We start from the raw sequence: 18289 nt of genomic DNA, 5'->3' as shown, positions 1-18289 counted from the left end.
GTATATATTTTTGGCAGTACTGAAACCTGAAGGTTGAGATTGGAATATTTATGATTCCGTGGATTATCCATTCACTGACAGGTCGTTCTGACATTGTCATTGGTAATCTTTCTAGTTTTTCAATGCTCAAGATTGTATAATCAGCACCCTTTTGCGCCATACCGATTTGTCTATCAGTAAGGTTAAAGATTTGGAATAGTGACGTTGTGTTGATTAAACGCCAAGGCACATAGCCTGAACGCAGATTTTGTAACGTCCAGCCAAGCTGTACAATAGAACGCAATTGTGACTGACCATGTTGTAATAATAGTAAGTCTTGCGATAATATATCGATTGCTGAAGACACAATGCTGTCCAATGAAAAAATTCGGGAGGACAGAGTCATTAACCCATTGTCCACTACAGAAAGTGATTTTTCCAAATTAATACGGTCAATTTCCCGTATTCTTTCTGCTGTTTCAATTTGATTAACCTTCCAGGCCTCATTGTATGCTGCATATACAGAGGCTGCTATGAAACGCTTTTGACGCTGTTTGCGTGGTCCCATTATGAAATCACGCAAGTCAGCACCATCAGTAAGTAAAGTTAGGTGTTGCTTCATTTCAGGCAGTGTGGAAGTTTGAAGCCACTGAAGGCATAATTTGCCCACACTGTAGGTTGTTATTATCCCTGGGTGATGTCTTTGGGGATATCTAGGGTCTGGCCTGGTCATTTTGAACCCCTGTGTTTTATTCAGGAATCTGTCTTGACAGTTATTTGTATCTGTGGGCCAGATTAACCATTGTTTCCAATCAGGATGTGTTCTGTTTTGGTTTAATATATGGTTTACGTCTATCTCTTCATCCGTATCAGAGCTATTGCTAAACATTGTTGGCTTTGGAATAGACGGTTTATTTAAATCTTTGATTTTGGCTAGGCCAAGACAGGTGATTTGTTGAACAGTGTCATTTAAAAATATCCTTTGTTCTGGGATCATGCAAGCTCTAAACAAAGCTTCTAAACCCTGTACTTGCCATTCTTTTGTACCCCAAACACTTTTCAAATCAACATTTTTGTCCCAATAATCAAATCCAAAAGTATTCATTTCTTCGAAGAATGAATCTGAATATATCAACTTTGTGTTGGTTATCATGGTTTTCATCCCTGTCTTGTTTGACAATTTAAAATAGAATGTTTCAGCATTACTTGTGTTAAAACCTGAAAAATATGAATATTTGTCGTAAACGGTTCTTGAGCTCCCTTTTGGAGGTGTTGCACAATGTTCCCATTGATTATAATTTAAAACATTTCTAGGTTGTGCAGATTTATGTAAAAAATGGTTACCATAGTGGTTATAGCAATACATACTATCATAATTTGTAGAACCTTGCAAATAATCATGTTTTGTAAATTTAGCAGACATTACTAAGTCAGACATCATGTTATTAATGCTTTCGAAGTCCCAATCATCAGCAAATGAGTTTGGTTTTGCAAAGTCACTCAAGGAGATCTTGATTTGGTGTGGATATTTCAGGATCTCGACCGGACCATAAATTTCATAGTCAGTGTTGTCCCAGGCTACCCCACCAGGTATAGGAATGGCTGTGAAGTTGGCTGAAGAAAGTTCTCTTTTCTCGACGTGTGAAGATGTGTGTGGTTTGAGGACCAAGTTGATGTTCTGACTTGCTGTGTCCATTTTAGAATATTTTCCCTCAATGAAGCGTCCCAAAGTTAATACCATGATGAGCCAAAGTATGAGGATAAATGCACCAAAACCCACCCAAAATTCAATCCATGGAGAAATCAGATATGTTTCTTTCAGTTGTTTCAAAAGTTCCTTAGCTTTGTCTTTAAAGGATTTTGATGATGGCTGTGTCTTTGATTCACTGAAGCCTTCAGAGGAATCATCGAAGTTTATGAAGTAGCCAGATGCAGTTCTGTCAATTGTTCCAATTGGTTCAGGATTTTTGTTTCTTGCATTGTCACTTGGTACTTCATTATAGATTGGTGTGTCTCTGCTAAATGTTTTTATTTGGGTTTTCAGAGGTCTGACTTCTATTGCATTGTTGCATAGTCCTTGTTGTTCTTCTGTAGGCGTTTCGAATGTGATGAGCCTCTTTGTTAGGACCTCTGTACTGGTAGCAAACCTTGGTGTTCTGCTACTTATTGGGAGTCCACTTGGCCTACTGTTTGTTATCGGCCACATGTTGTGGTTTTACCAGGTCGATGGATACAACTCGGTTCTCCTTTTTACCAGCAAGTGGCGGTAGTACAACTGATCTTGTCCCGTTGACAGACAAGACAGGAACTGCTTTTCTGTAAGAAGGCCCAAATTCCTTCTTTACCGCGATCTTCTCCCTGACTAGATCCCCGACTTTTGGAATCCAGACAGGTCTTGCTGGGACAGGTGGTGATTCTTCAGTGGTTGTTGGCTGTTGTTTCAACTGTATGTTGCTCAGGTCTTTTCTTGTTTTGTTTAAGTCCTGCAAAATAGCCAAACGGTCTTTGACATCAAAGCTTTTTTCTTTAACCACTGAAGTCTGACTGTCGAGGTCAGAGATAATCATTCTAGTTCCAAATAGTAATTCGTACGGACTGAATCCCTTCAGAGAATTTCTTGGCAAGTTATTTAGACTACGTTGGACACTTATTAGATGTTTGACCCACCCAGCTCCCGAACCTAATTTCCTTTCCGCTATAGATTGCTTTATGCCTTGGTTTTTTCTTTACACCATCCCGTACCCTCAGGAAGGAAGTGAGAAGATTCCCGCTGGACTGTGCTCATTCGGCCATGTTTCCCCCCAGGCTGGTGGGCTTGAGTGAAAACAATGGTCGAACGTAGCATGCTCTTAGCGTATATGCCATTTAGACTCGCAAATCTTTGTATAACAGTCCGGACGTCAGCCGAGTGCTGGTGATCTACATTATAAGTGGAAACTAGCCTGTATATGTTAATCGCAAGCCCTGCTTTTTATTGGTCATATTATCTGCCTTGATACGACGAGGTATTAAACTGTTTCTCTCCCCGCTGCGATCTCTGTTGCAGTTTGGGCAGTTTTTTACAAACATGGTGTGATGCAGGCTCATGCCTGGCCACCAGTACCGTGATTGTAATTCTTCCAGAGAATCTTTTATTTTAAGGTGTCTGAGACCCTCGCCCATGTGTGCGTCTGCGATTAACAAGCTTCTCCTGTCCATGTTTGGAATCACTCTATCCCCCACTCCAGGGATTCGAGCAAAAGGGACGGAGTTTGCATCGATTATGTATGTATAATTGAGTGGATAGTTGATCGGTAACGCTGAGCAGTCGCCTTTTGATGACGTTTTCACTGCCAGCTTCACCGTCAATGTATTTTAATGTACGCTTTTTTCGATCTACGGGAGCCGGTTTAGTGGCTGCCGCTGTGGCTGTCTCAGCCAATGAATTCCCTACAACGTGAACGCCATCACGCTGATGACTCAGTGAGTGAGTCACGTGAGTCTTTGGTAGTTCTTTTTGTAAAAGAGCTATTTGTTCCCAGAGCAGTTTCTGCTTTATTGGTGCATCTGTGTCATCTTTGTAACCGTTTTGAATCCATGTCTGCAAATCGCTGTTATATGATTTGACGCAGTAATATGAATCTGACACTATAAGTGTCGGGAATTCGCGATCCGCATTATCTAGCGCCATTTTTAAAGCTAATATTTCAGTTTGTTGTTCTGAATTACTTTCTACTGAGTGTGTCTTTGTTAATAGAGGTTTTAGTTTACCTCCGCGCCACACTTCTTTTGTAATCTCACATGTGGGGTTGTATGCTTGTTCTCCCCAAACGGACGGTTGTGCTGATCCGTCTGTATATATTATACAGCCGTAGTGATCTAGAGGCAGAATTTCGGTTGGCGGAGGACATTCAAATTCATATTGGAGAAATTCTTGTGTTTTTAAGTAAGGATCAAATTCGTACACCACGTCTGTTGCAGCAAGAGAGTTAGCCCATTGTATCCATCTTGGATGGAGTGCTTTAGCATTTGGAATGCTTGCCTTTGTTACCGCCTCTAAGGCTGGTATTGGTGTCACGATTACTATTCGTTTACCTTGTGCCAGGGCTCGTTCTTTTGCTATAGCTGTCTGTGTTGCTGTAAGAATTTTTTCCGTTGGGCTAAATTTCATTTCAGCCTTAGTGTACAAGTGTGATTTGAATGCAATTGGTACCTTTTCTCCCTCATTAGAGGTTAGGTATGTGAATCCGCATCTCCCTGGGATGACTCGAATCACAAGATTGCGTGTGTTATCACGTGTTTCTAATTTTGTTTTAATTAGCATGTCTGTTTGTAAGGATCTCAAAATCTCTGTGTGTGTTTGAGTCCAATTGGATCTTTTAAAGTCTGGTTTAATTAGATCATAAAGGGGTTTGACCCTTTCTGCGTAATTTGCAATGTATGTTCTTCCGAAATTTAGGAAGCCTAGAATTGACTGTAGGTTTTTAGTGTTTTAGGAGCTTGGATTACGGCACATTTCTCTAGGAAATTGTCTGCCAGGCTTTTACCTTCACTTGATAACTCATATCCTAAGAACAGGACTGTCAGATGGGCAATTCTGGACTTTTTAAAGTTGAATTTGTAACCCTCTGCTGCGAACCCAAGTATTATGGTGTTCACTCTTTTCAAGTGAGTATCCAAGTCATCGTCTGTTAAGTAAATGTCATCGACATAAGATAATGCTTCATCATCATATAGATGTAGTAATTCTGTTACTCTCGCTGAGAATACCCCCGGGCTGTTCTTGTACCCCTGGGCTAACCGACAGAATTGCTTTTGAGTGCCATTTACTGAGAATGCAGTTAAATATCTGCTCTCTGGTGCTATGTTTTGACAAAAGAATCCATTGGAGATGTCCAAGGTTGTTTTGTATTTTTCGCGCACTATGTTATTCATTAGTGCAGCACTGTGTGAGTTTTGCACTGCAAAGGTTTTGCAACATGTGTTAAGGTGTCGGTAATCCAAAACTAGACGATATGAATTGTCTGGTTTGGAGACCGGAAACAAAGGATTGTTCATTTGTGAGGTGCAAGTTTCAATCACCCCCTGGTATTCTAGCTGATCTAGTATTTCATTTACCTGTTTTTTAGCTTCTTGCTTAATTGGGTACTGCCTTTGTGCAGTAGGTTGTGATTTTAACTGGATTTTGTGAGGAGGAGAATCCTCATCCCATCCTACATGATTTTTATATAAAGCAGGTGCTAAGGCCACTGCCCACTTTCTAGCAAGTGTGTATTTTTTATGAATCGGGATTTGATTCGAGAAGGCAGGCATAATTACTTCTTCGCCATGAGGGCACTCCCTGACAAACTCTGGTGGCCAGTCTTTTTCAGCTAGAAGGATGTCATAACCCTTGGAGAGGTTATCCCAAAACAGTCCCCTTATTTTCCTAGTCTTATCTCCCTCTATACGTAATGTTATCTCGTATATCTTGTGGGGTTTGCTAACTCTGGTGTCTGCAGTTTCCACTTGAAGATATTCATTCGTGTCCACTGTCTCCAGATGATTCATAAGGACTTTGCGAGCTATGCTCACTTCTGCTGCGCTGTCTAGCATTGTCTGAGCCTACTCTCCGTTTTTCAGTTGTGTCCTCAGTATTCTCGGCATTGTTAACTACCTTGATACTGGCTACCTTCTTTTTTGGAAATTGTAATTTCTTTTTTTGTTGAGCAGGTTCCTTGTCTTTGGACTTGGCGTGCTCTTCTCTTTGTTCTGATCGTCCTCTTCTTTCCGATTTCTGCGAGGAAGTCTGAAAAGATTGAGAGGGACGTGTATCAATGTCTTGATATCTATCAGGTTTTTTAATATTATCCCTATTTCTAAGGTTATATCCTTTCCCAGAGGGGTCACTCTGGGGTGACCTGTGTCTCTGGTTCGGAGATTTCTCCCTTCGCCTAGGAGACCTTCCTCGGGACTGGAATTTCTTTTCTTTTGGATTGGATTGTTTGTTTCCATCCCAGTTCTTTTTTGGTGAATTATTATTAAAAAATATTTTTTCTGGACTTTCAGTCAGTTGCGGTTTTACTGGTATTCCACCTAAACTATCTCTACCTAGTTCTTCATAGGATTTCTCTATGATTCTGGCAATTTCAGCTGGTTGGTCTGCTATATCTGTCTCTTTTAACCTCTGGCGGATCGCCACGTTTGCTGCTCCACCTTTTATATTGGCTAATAATATAGCCGAGACCTGCTTGAAGTCTTTCAGTAATTTCATACCAAGAGTTAAAGCTGGTTCTGGACCGTATTCATCTTGAATTTGTTTTAGCACATCTGGTATTACCGAAATGGATGGAACACCGTGCGTTTTTGTGTAGATTGAAGCAAAGACTGTACCCCAAGTGTCACAGTCCTCTATGTGTGGTGCGATTCCCATTGGGAGACATATAGTCAGAATCCTGTGTTTTTCTAGCGGGGTGGTGTCAGGAAACACCGCCTCTATTTGGGTGATTTTCTGTGCCAACCAGAATGGTATTTGTTCTCGTTTAGCCGGAACTTTACCTAGGCAGGATTGGATGTTCTGTGGTGTGATTTTATTTGTGTTCCCCTGGTGAGGGGTCAGCTGTGGAAGTTTAATCGCTGGCTGAATTGTTGAAGTTCGCATTACATACTGGACTAATTGTCTATGAATTTTTAGTAATTGTTTTAGCTGTATTAACAGCTCTCCAGTAGACATTCCTTCGATGTCTGGGTGTGGTGTGTATCCGGCTAAGACCGGCCACGTTGCTCCTGGTCTACCTAAAGGACCGAGCCTTGTAATGTGATTGTTATGTATTAGGGCGCCATCAAATAAGAGCAAATGCTCTTGGAACTTGAGTGGTACTTCCACCTCCTCGAAAGGAGTGTAAATGTCGGGTGGAACCTCTATTTTGTAATAGTGGAAGTACTTTGTTACAGCATTTGCTGCTGGAAAATGTATCCATGTATAGTATACCTCTGTCTGCCGATATTCGTGTGCCTCAATTACGAATATGACTGTGCCACCTCTAGGTGTCAGTCCATTTTCTATAAGTTTTAAGGTTATAGATTTCCTTTTGGCGACCGGGATGAGTATTATATCCCCGTCCGCATCTAGTGCTGCAGTATCAGCTGCTGCTATTTCAGCTGCTAATCTAACTGCCTCTCTTTCTTCATCACTGTCTCCCATTTTACCGACAGGATGGTATTATGTTTGTTTGCAGATCAGGTTTCTTATGGAACAAAGATTAGATGCACAATATTTTGGAACTGTTTATCCTTCAACGTTGACTATACCAAGAACCTTACATAGGAGTTCCCTCCTGCGAGGTTTTGGAGGATATCACCTTTCACCCACTCCAGACGTCTTTGGAGTATTTGGGAAAAGGGGTCTGAGTGAGAAAGCACGACTGAGTTACTCTAAATGTCTTACGTTAGTTTTATCGCCCTTTCCAAACGCGTTGGGCGCCATGTAGTGTAGTTCCTATCTTCCCAATAGGCTCTGCGCATTGGAATAATACCTACAGCAGTAAAGGCCTAGGCCAGACGTTAACTAGGTCTACTACTGTCGATACTAGACTTAAGTTTTGGGTTTGCCAGCGTAGCTCAGAGTTCGCTAGAAACTTTCTCGAATGTTCAGGAAAGAATTAACTCCCCTGATTAGACAAGAAGGGATTTAGTTTCTGACAACCATAGAACATGACAACTTTGCTCTCCCCTAATCAAGAGTGTATCTCCAGAGTCGTGTGAGCACAAGGCAATTATTTTACTCAGTCAGTACGTGCATTCTTAGTCTCATCAGATTGTAGAGAAAAGGAGGAGACGGGCGTGTTCAATAAAAAGGTGTTATTTATTGATCAGTCTCTTTTCTCGTACAAGAGAAATGGATCGATATTATTGCAATACTTATAGTTAAGTAAAGTGCATACATTAAAAGCAATAGTATAAAATAATACTGTAAAAACATTGATATGGTTTCTGAGCCATATGATGTTTAAAATGATTAAAATATATTTACATACACATATACATTTGACTAAACGTACTCAACTGGTGTTTCTAAATACGCCTACCCCGTGTACCTGACCTAAGTCTAATGCGTGGGCGGGAATAGAAGGTTACAGTTTAAGTTAAGTTTGTTTTTGCCAAGTGAATAACTAAAGAATTCTCTGTGAGGGGTTATTCAGTTCTGTACCTGGAAGTTAGGATGAATGAGGAATGGTATCTCTTTCTCTGCTCTCGATATTCCAGGCTGCCTGCGAGGGCTGCCCGAAAGCGCCGGTGCTGGGTCTCTCGGTAGGAGATAGCAGCGCGTCTCAGCGCGTCAGGAAGGCGGGGCTGCTGCCAGCGGGGTCTGCTCTGCTTCTGGGCTTCGGCAAGTATGGCTGCTCCGTCTCGTCACCACGCGTGTGTTTGCATAGGGCAAGATCGGCAATATTTATACCTTAAAGGTGCCGAGATTGACGTAAGGATGGACATAGATACGTCAATAAAGATGTCATACGACTTGCTCGTTAGCACATTCTTTTACTGAAGTTCTCTGTGAAATCAAAACAATGGCCGCACGGATTTTCCAGGTTGTCATAGGTTTGATTTGTTATGAGAACGTCGTATGCCTTATCAGGGGCTGGAGGAATGTCGCTTGTCTAATTAGATCTCAAGCGTTATGACCTAATCAGATAACACGTTCCTGTGCCGTAGTGTGACTGCGTCAGATAACGGTATCTGCATCATGGGGGCTTTTCTTGCCTCATGGGCTGACTGTTAGTTAACTTGATAGTTAGTTTAACCAGAATAGGGTCAGGAATAGGGGGATCGATTCAGAACCTATAGGAATACATGACAGCCCTGTTTGTAATACGTAGCGCTGTTCAGAGCAGATTGGGGGTCTCTCCCTTTGAATTAATGTTTGGGAGAAAAACGCGTACCGTCCTTGAGATCACAAGGAGAGTTGGGAAGAACAGGGGAAAAACGAGGCTCAGGCCCTGCTTGACTATGCCAATCAGGTGAAGTCGCGACTTCACAAGCTGAGGTCCCTAGCCCAGAAAAACCTAGAGAAGGCTCAAACACAACAGAAATACCAATACAATAAGGGAAAGAAGTGGAGAGAGCTACAGCCTGGAGACTGGGTCCTTGTTCTCCTTTCCTCCTCCACCCATAAACTCAGAAAAGAATGGCAAGGCCCTTATGAGATAGTTCGCAGGGATGGTAACACCACCTATGTGTTGCGTCTCTCCTCCAGGAAGACGCAGATGTATCATGTTAACATCTTTAACAAGTCGTTAGGCCCAGTCCCTAATAGGCCCTGTACAGTGTCTCTTGTCTCCCCAACCAAGACTACAGTAGGTGATACTTTCATTAATCCGGAACTAGAGCCCCAGAGAAAAGCAGAAATAAGGGATCTCCTACTCTCCTTTTCCGATATCTTCTCAGACCAACCAGGTAGGACCTCCTTAGCCACCCACTCGATACCCACCACAGAAGGGGTGGTAGTTAAACAAAAACCACATCGGGTCCCAGAAGCACGCAGGGTAGCTTTAAAAAAAAGAGGTAGAAAACATGTTGATCCTGGGAGTAGTGGTACCCTCAAAAAGCAACTGGTGCTCCCCCATCGTCCTAGTCCCAAAGCCGGATGGGAGTATTCAATTTTGCATTGACTTCAGGGCAGTGAATCGAATATCCAAGCAGGATGGATACCCCCTTCCCCGGGAGGACTAACTGATTGAGCGCCTTGGTGAGGCTCGTTATATCACCACAATCGACCTCACCAAGGGCTACTGGCAGATCCCCTCCATCCTGATGACCAAGAGAAAACAGCCTTTTCCACCTTAGAGGGGTTGTTCCACTTCACGATCTTGCCGTTCGGCTTACATGGTGCCCCAGCTTGCTTCCAACGGCTGATGGACACCCTTTTAAGGGGCCATCAGGAATATTCGTCAGCCTATCTGGACAATACTGTCGTTTTTAGCAAAACTTGGGAGGAGCATCTGGGTCATCTATCTGCCGTTCTCTCTGAATTAAGAGGTGCAAATCTACACATCAATGCAGGAAAGTCCAGGTTCGCCAGCCATGAAAGTAAAATACCTCGGGTACCTGCTGGGGAAGGGCTTAATTGAACCCCAAAGTGAGAAGGTAAAGGCTATCCAAGACATCTCGTATCGCACCACAAAAAAAGAACTAAGGGCGTTCTTGGTGTTGGTCGGTTATTACCGACGTTTCATTCCCCAGTTCTCAGACATCGACGCCCCTCTTACTGACCTGCTGAAAGAAATTCAGCTCCCAGCCGACTCAAATCCCCTACCAAAGAAGAACTAGCAACTTTTCAATCTCTAAAAGACACTTTAACTACTTCCCTCTTTCTACTAACACCCGACTTTCACAAAACCTTCATCTTGCAGACAGACGCCTCGGGATTGGGAATAGGAGCCGTCCTCTCTCTGGTAGATGACCAAGGGTTGGAACGACCCATCCTATACATTAGTAGGAAACTATTCCCCAGAGAGAGAGCATACCCTACAATAGAGAAGGAATGTTTAGCCATTAAGTGGAGCATAGAGAAGCTACGGTATTATCTAGAGGGACGCTAGTTTCTATTATATACGGACCACGCCCCACTCACTTGGTTACAGAGAAATAAGGGCTCAAATGAACAAGTTCTTATGTGGTTCCGGGCTCTTCAGCCTTATCGCTTTCAGGTCCTTCACGGCAAGGGTAGAGACCAAGGAAATGCAGATTACCTGTCACATTACCCTAGTTCCCCCGATCGGGAAACCTCCAAGGGGGGCATCAGGGTTCTGCTGACAACAGGAAAACCAAAGCGCCCCAAGGCTCTATTAACGGCAGTATATTACCTTACCTGCAGGCAGGGCCGGAGCCCTTTAAGGAATATCCCTTGGAGGAGTCCCCGGAGACGTGGACCATGACGTTTCCGTCCACCAGCCAATCCGACGACAGAAAAGACGGGACAAGAGAGGCAGGCCCTCGTACGTCGGAGGAAGGAGAAAAGAGAGCGTTGGAGGCGTGGAGACCGGAAGACACCGAGGAAGGAAGAAAACCCAAGAGGAGAAGCTTTGCCGAAAAAGAAGACTCCAAGCCAGTAGGCCTACGAGACTGTGCTCCGTCCCGCCACCTTTCAGGAGGAGGAGGGTGGCTTAACAAGGTACGGGCAAAACTACAGGGGTTTTCTGGGTACGGGTAGGGGGTGGGGAACAAGAGGGAGGTCACAATCGGGGCACGCATGGTGTCGGCGTTTGGCGGTGACTCGTCCCTCACTCCCCGCTACCTGCATCAGAAGAGTGCTGCAATTCCCCTGCTCATACCATTGGTTTTTTTTTCTTTTTCTTTTTGGGACTGGCCTGTTATGGTAACGGAGTACTTGAAGCCTTAGGAAGTCAGGACCAGTTAATAACCACCTCTTGTGGGACACAAGTCGGCGAAATAGAAGCCCAGAGATATAATAGAGGAAGCAAACACTATATTGGGCTCGGGGTTAAGAGGCAATAAAGACTCGTTTTGGGCATCATTTATTGGTTGTAGAGTGAATTGATACCCCCAAGACACGACCCCATTACAAAGCACCTCTGTCAAAACATTGATCTTGATTTCAGCCATGTACAACTGAAGATCCAGGACTACAGCCACCCTCTGGACCACCATTGCAAAGGAAGCTCCATCCTTTGTAGTCACTGTGGGAGGAGAGAAAAAACAAATGTCTGGTAAGGTGACCAGACCACTAGCATCAGCCAGGTCCTTGCAACAGGTGTAGTTGTCCTTGGACTCTCCCAGGGGGATCAGAATATCCACAGGGATCCTCAGATCCCCTCTATTCATGTTCCAATGCCCTTCTGTGAAAGAGGGAGCTATCTACAATTCAGGCCGAATGGGCCTGGTTGGTGCCAAAACAGACACTCGTTTCGCCCAGTCTCGGAAATAATGATGGGTTTGAGGCCGTGAAACAGTACCCGGAGGAGGTTGCAAAGTTGCAGCTGGGGCTGATCCACATCCACCAATGGATCCTGACTGACTGGAACAGAGGGCAGAACCACAGGCGGAGACCCAGTTGGAGTCTCTTCTGAACCCATGGGGCCCAAAGGAGTTCAGGATGGAATTGACCTCTCAAAAATGAGGCCCATGGCTTCATAAAACTCTGAACATTGGATGAGGGTTGCTCTAGCATCCGGATACACGGAGCAGACCCAGTGTTGGGTGCAGGCTCCACAGGAAAGACCTTGTAGTGGCCCTGGATTTGTGGTGTCATTCTGTGCTTTGTTTGATGAATGAGGATAACACAGAGAAGTCAAAGAGTGCTTCGACTTCATGGAATTCTTTTGTGGTACTTACCAGAAGAAGTCTGAGATCACGACTATGACTGCCACGAGTGACTTTGAGGCTGGTCCCGGGACCTCCCTCGAGAACAGGAACTGAAGCAGTGTGGAGTCACGAAGCGAACAACCAGAAGTTTCAAGGTCTGCAATGGTCTTAGATTCATGGTCTTGCGATCTGCGCAAACTGTGGAATCGTGGTCCTGTTCCAGGCTCCACAGACACACCAAGTAGGGGGTCTGTCACGGGCATTGGCTTGCGACAGGTATCACGTGGCTCGAAATCAGTCAGTTTCTTCAACAGGAGGAGAGATGGCACACTGGTCGAATTCGACAAAACGGTCAAACAAGTCCAGTCAAAACTTGAATGAAGGGAGCTCGGTCCAGATCCAGGCTAATGGTGTGTAAAAGAAGAAACTGAGTTCAGCGCTTTAGGGTGGTGCTTCTACAGGCACCATGCCTGGTATTTCCGGTGCAGACAACGCCATGAGGAGCCGAAAAACACCACTAACAGATGCGCCATTGGACTGCTAAAACATTGGCATATCCAGTCCAACACCTGGGGAATATTCGAAGGGGAGGAATCTGTGGCTAGAAGTCTCTATCAGATAATTAGATTTTCTTAGGTGATGCCTTCAGGGCATGGGAAGTTTGAGGATGTTATTATGAATGAAGAGATATACCAGTGCAGGTGGGTTATCGCAAAGAGAGTTGTTGGACGAGAAACATAATGGTCACTACAGTGAGTACTTTATGATTACTGCCAAACAACCACAGTGCACCTAGGAAGAGAAGTGCTAACAGAAAATAAAAACTCTGTCCTCAAGCTGATCTGATCCAAATCTCTCAGAGTGCTAGGATCCTTGCGAACAAGTGCCAATTTGCACTTCACAATGCAGAGTTGCTGACAATTTATATTCAATGCCCACAGTATTAATGTATGTCAAAAAAGAAGGCTTCCAGTACCATGTAAATTAATTTGCAATCCAGAATAGGTATACCATCATGTGTTCAACAATGGACATTCCCAAAGCCTGAGCCCCATGTTGAGGAGATGTTATTCATTGAAAGGCTATCTTTTGAACAGATGTTATTCTGGGGTTTTCTAAAGGTTTCATGCACCTATATAATGCCTTTTGTTTTCTGGGAGGATATTCCAAACATTGCAGCTTTCATTTAAATTTCCTTTGCCCTGTGTAGGTTTTACTTGAGACATGGTGTGGTTATCAGCATCTTTTCCTTAGGTTTTAGATTTAATTTTGGCATTCAATTTTGTATTATTCTCTCTAAATATGATGGGGGGTTAGCATAAGATAATGTGGGTATAATGTAGTCCAACTAAAAGCACAATAATATCAAAAGGCAAATAAGTCCCACCTTCTGTAGTAAATTCATTGAGAATTTACAGAAAGACTTGGAGATACTTAGAAGATTCTGATCCTGTAAAACTAAGGCAGGTTCGTCACAAGGGTGTAGGCAAATGAGCAATGACGGTTTTGACAATCGGGACTCAAATAAAGATGGAGCTGGTGGCAAAATATATATTTTTTTAATACAGGTACCGTGTACGAACCTAGGACTGTGAGAGAGCTATCTAAAAGACAAGAAAAAGCTACCGAGAAAAAATATGACAAATAACAGATGACTCTGTGAACACTTGTGTGCTTGAGGGAAATATGTAACTTCAGAGGAGGAAAAAGGACTGATATGAGGTAAAGCCAAGTGGATGTATACAAATACTGGGTTTGGGCAGGTCAACATACGTGCTCAATTTTTTCAAGAGTTTTTTTTCCTAGGCCGAAAAAACTACTTGGACAAGAGTAGTTTGTCAGCTCTTCCGGGCCAGGAATGGCAGCCCATTATTCCAGAGGACGACAGCTATGTGTGCATGGCTACAGATGAAAGAAAAAAGGCATTATGTCTGTTACACTCAAAACACGGATGCAGTACTATCACTGCAAACACTAGAATACCAAGACACTGACCTTCCTGAACATTCAAAAGTTGGATATCCTTAGAGAATAGAACCAAAATGCCACAGCAATACCTGGCTTCAGTTACATAAACACAAAATGTAGTCGGGATTTAATGGTACACACTATAGAAACTGCTCAGAGACTTTGTAGCCAGGAGGAGAAGGAAGTTGAGGAATTAATTAAGGCGATTTCGGATAACCAAACGGTGAAGGAAGCTAAAACTCTATTGGAAAAGATTGAAAAGGAAATTCAAACCTTTAAAGACAATACGATTAATGCCAAAACTGCTCAATTCGAGAAAGACTCAAAAGCTTTCAAGATTGAACAGGTTTATCCATTCCTAAAAGAGGACTATTACACCTCGGCAGAATCAAGAAGAGCTTTAACTTCTTTCCAAGGTAGATCTAGGAATAGATTCACTACCTTTTCAGAAACTTCATCATCTGATTCTTCATCTGACTCTAGACCAGGCACTTCTAAAAAACAAGGTCCTTCCTCCTCCTCGTGTTTTTTAGACAAAGGCGGACAATCAAGGGTCCGTTTCAAACAACCTTGGGAAATGAGAACAAGAAGCAGGTTCTACAAACACTAGATAATTCAACTATAGTTAACCTCTCGGATAAGCTATTAACGAAAGATGACGAGATGATTTTGAGCCTAGGACTAAAGTTCGTCCCAAATAGGCATACTGATTTCACTAAACTGAAACTAGAGGCATTGGATTTTTGCCGTAAGATCAGATTAAAAACCTTTTTGCTGGTGCCGAACCCACATTGAGTAGAGAAACAACTGGACTGAGGGTAAAATCTAAATTTTTCCCAACACAAAACATACCTAAACAAATTTAAGCCTTTGAGCAAGCTGTTTTATCATCCATTACTAAATTGGAAAAGACGAAAAGTTTAGCCAAAAATAATATCAGCAAGGGTCAAGTAACAGCTATCCGCGATCTTAAAGCGGAAACCTTGATTGTGATAAAACAAGCTGACAAGGGCGGGCGGTAGTGATCTGGCCTCGCCCTATGTATGTGACTGAGTGCCGATCACATGTTGATAACCGAGAATGGTACAGACAGGTGAAAGAAGATCCTGTCCATGAAATTCAGGACAACATTTCCAAAATAACCAAAGTGGGCCTGGAGGAAGGGTTCTTAGGCCCGAAAGAGTTTGAATTTTTGAATAAGAAACTGCCAAGATCCCCTTTACTGTATTTTTTGCTAAAAATACACAAAAACAGTAGAACACCCCCTGGAAGACCGATCGTTTCGGGGTGTGACTCTGTTTTAGAGCCAGTGTCAAAATATATTGACTTTTTCATCAAACCATTCTTGCTGGGGGTTAAATCTTATCTAAGGGACACGACTGATTTCATCAAAAAAATTGAAGGTAAAACATTTGATGATGAGACACAGATAATGGTGACACTAGATGTCACTTCACTCTATACCCAGATCCCCCAGGATGAGGCACTTCAAGTAATGGAACTATACCTAGAACAGAGAGAAAGACCACATAGGGTTCCCACTTCATTTATCATATTGTTGGCAGAAATATCACTCAGAAGTAACTACTTCAAGTTTGAGAATGACTTCTTTGCCCAAATCAAAGGGACAGCCATGGGTTGTCCTTATGCGCCGGAGATGGCGGTGATATATATGGCACAATACGAGGAAAGATTAATTAATAACAATAACCCGTTCATCAACAACATACAGCAATGGCTCAGATACATTGATGATATCTGGCTCCTGTGGCAGGGGAGCCAGATAGAGTTGAACCAGTTTCATGACTGGTTAAATGCTAGACATCATGACATTAAGTTCTCTATCCAGTCCAGTAAGATTAAGATGACTTTTCTTGATGTTTCTGTAGGCACTGACAAACAAACGTTAACAACATCTCTTTACAAAAAGGAGACAGATAAAAACACAATACTCCACTACAAAAGCTCACATCTACAGTGTCTCAAGGAAAATCTTCCTTACGGACAGCTGTTAAGGATAAGGAGAAACTGCACAGACCTGGTTGACTTCGAAAATCATGCAACGTCTTTCTGCAATGAAATGGAGATGAGGGGTTACCCTAAGAAATTGCTGAAGCATTCTAAAAAAAGAGCGAGATTTACCCCTAGGGAAAGTCTCCTACAGACTAAAGAAAAAGGTGAACTGGATAAACTTGTTTGTGTGACTACATATGGGTCGCACACCAACAAGTTTAGACAAATCATTTTAAGAAATTGGCACCTTTTGGAGAACCTAGAACATCCATTGCAAAAACCTATTTTTGCAATGCGGAAGAATCCGTGTATTGGCCAGCAGATTATTCGAGCTGATAGCCATATTCCTAAACCAAAAAGTGACTTAGTTGCACATTGGAATTTAAAACCTGTATGTGGGCACCACAAATGTGGTAAGTGTGTAGCTTGCAACACTACTATAGAAGGAAATGAACTCATCCACAAAGAGATTAAATGGAGACATGATATGTTCACCAATTGCAGGACTAAAAACGTAATTTATGCTGCGGTCCGTCCGTGCATTAAAATATATATTGGGAAAACATGTCAGCAAATCAACTCAAGAATTACACAACACAAATCGAGAATAAAGAGGAAAGTTTTGACGGCACCAATGGTTGAACATTTTTTGACTGAAAATCATACTGAAAATGATTTTCGTTGGACGATCATAGCTGGGATTGAACCTAAACATCGGTCTCCTTGCATTGAAAGTGCTTTGCTACGTAAAGAAGCATACTTGATTATGAAATTTGACAGCATCAATCGGGGACTTAATTGTATGAGCGAACTTAACAAGGTATGAAATTCGCCTTTGGAATATATACGACACGAGGCAGATCTGGGCACAATGGTAATACATCCCCCTTTCTCCAAACACACATATATGACTTGATCACCGAAAGGTGTTGGGTACATACTAAAATACAGTACTTTCATTCACTATGGCGATTGTAAGCATGACAAAACGTAAGGTTTGTCGCTTTCAATCGAAAACGTAGCATTTTAGATGCATCTTAGTCAAAAAATGGGAGACAAACACTACAACTCCCAAGATGCAACATATATTACTATTACTAGACACTTTGCTCTGATTGGTCCAGCAGGAACTATTTGACAACATGGCGCTTTCACTAGATCGCCATTCCTGCTCTGCCGGTAACCAAACATGAGATGGTTTTCCACATGACAAACGCTTATGAGAAGGTGAGAGTTCTTATGTCTTTGAGTCAAGAACTTTGTCATAAAGTTTCGCCAGAGCCCCGTATTGACCATTCATTATTCCATTTTGCTTTCGTAGGCTAGCACGCAAATAATTATACAAGCGGCAGCCCCAACATTTTTGACCAAGGCATACCCGCAAAGCAGCGAGTATGAATCAGTCTTCTTTTTCGCACGTTTTATTGAATGCGTGCTCAGAGGCCACAATACACTTGCCTTTTTCTTTTCAGAATCACACGTCTGGACGTGATTCATTTACACTCTGTTGAACGAAAATAAATATCGGGCCCTGTCCCGGCTCGACCCGGCACGCCACGCCACGAATGAGGTAAAAAATAAATAAAACCCTTTCCCATTCTTCTTAATGAAACGCAATTGTTGATTTGACTATATGAGAGTAAAAACCGATTAAGACAACTGCATTTTGTTGCAGAATTGCACCGCCAGCATTTTCAGCATTTCGAGATCCAGTACCTTCGTGAAAATATGAAGGTACGTTGGCCTGACATATGCAAATTATATAAAGTGACTTTTAATAGGTAGAGGAAGTTTTCTAAATAAAATCCCCACATTTTTTGTTTTTTGTCATGAACAGTGTTTTACGGAAAAGACTGACACAGTCCTGATGAGAGTCCGGTGATTCTAAACCAGAACTCGAAACGCGTCGGCAACGGCATTAATTCCATGAATAATTAGACAATGGGATTAAAATTCCTTGATTAATTTGAGACAATCAATAGGTTTCTTATAACAAGGTTACAAATAGGATTGTTCAGCTGTCAGAAAATTGTGTCCATTAGGCAAC

The 18289-nt window shown here is 42.6% G+C and overlaps 1 protein-coding gene across 1 annotated transcript in view; it reads right to left on the bottom strand.

Annotated features, from left to right (window-relative positions):
- Positions 1 to 18289, bottom strand: part of TRIP4 (thyroid hormone receptor interactor 4) — a 624053-nt gene that overhangs the window by 276235 nt on the left and 329529 nt on the right. The window lies entirely within an intron of this gene.

This window comes from Lissotriton helveticus, chromosome 3_2, assembly GCF_964261635.1.
Source record: "Lissotriton helveticus chromosome 3_2, aLisHel1.1, whole genome shotgun sequence".
Lineage (NCBI taxonomy): Eukaryota > Metazoa > Chordata > Amphibia > Caudata > Salamandridae > Lissotriton > Lissotriton helveticus.
This window is presented reverse-complemented; position numbering and strand designations above follow the sequence as displayed.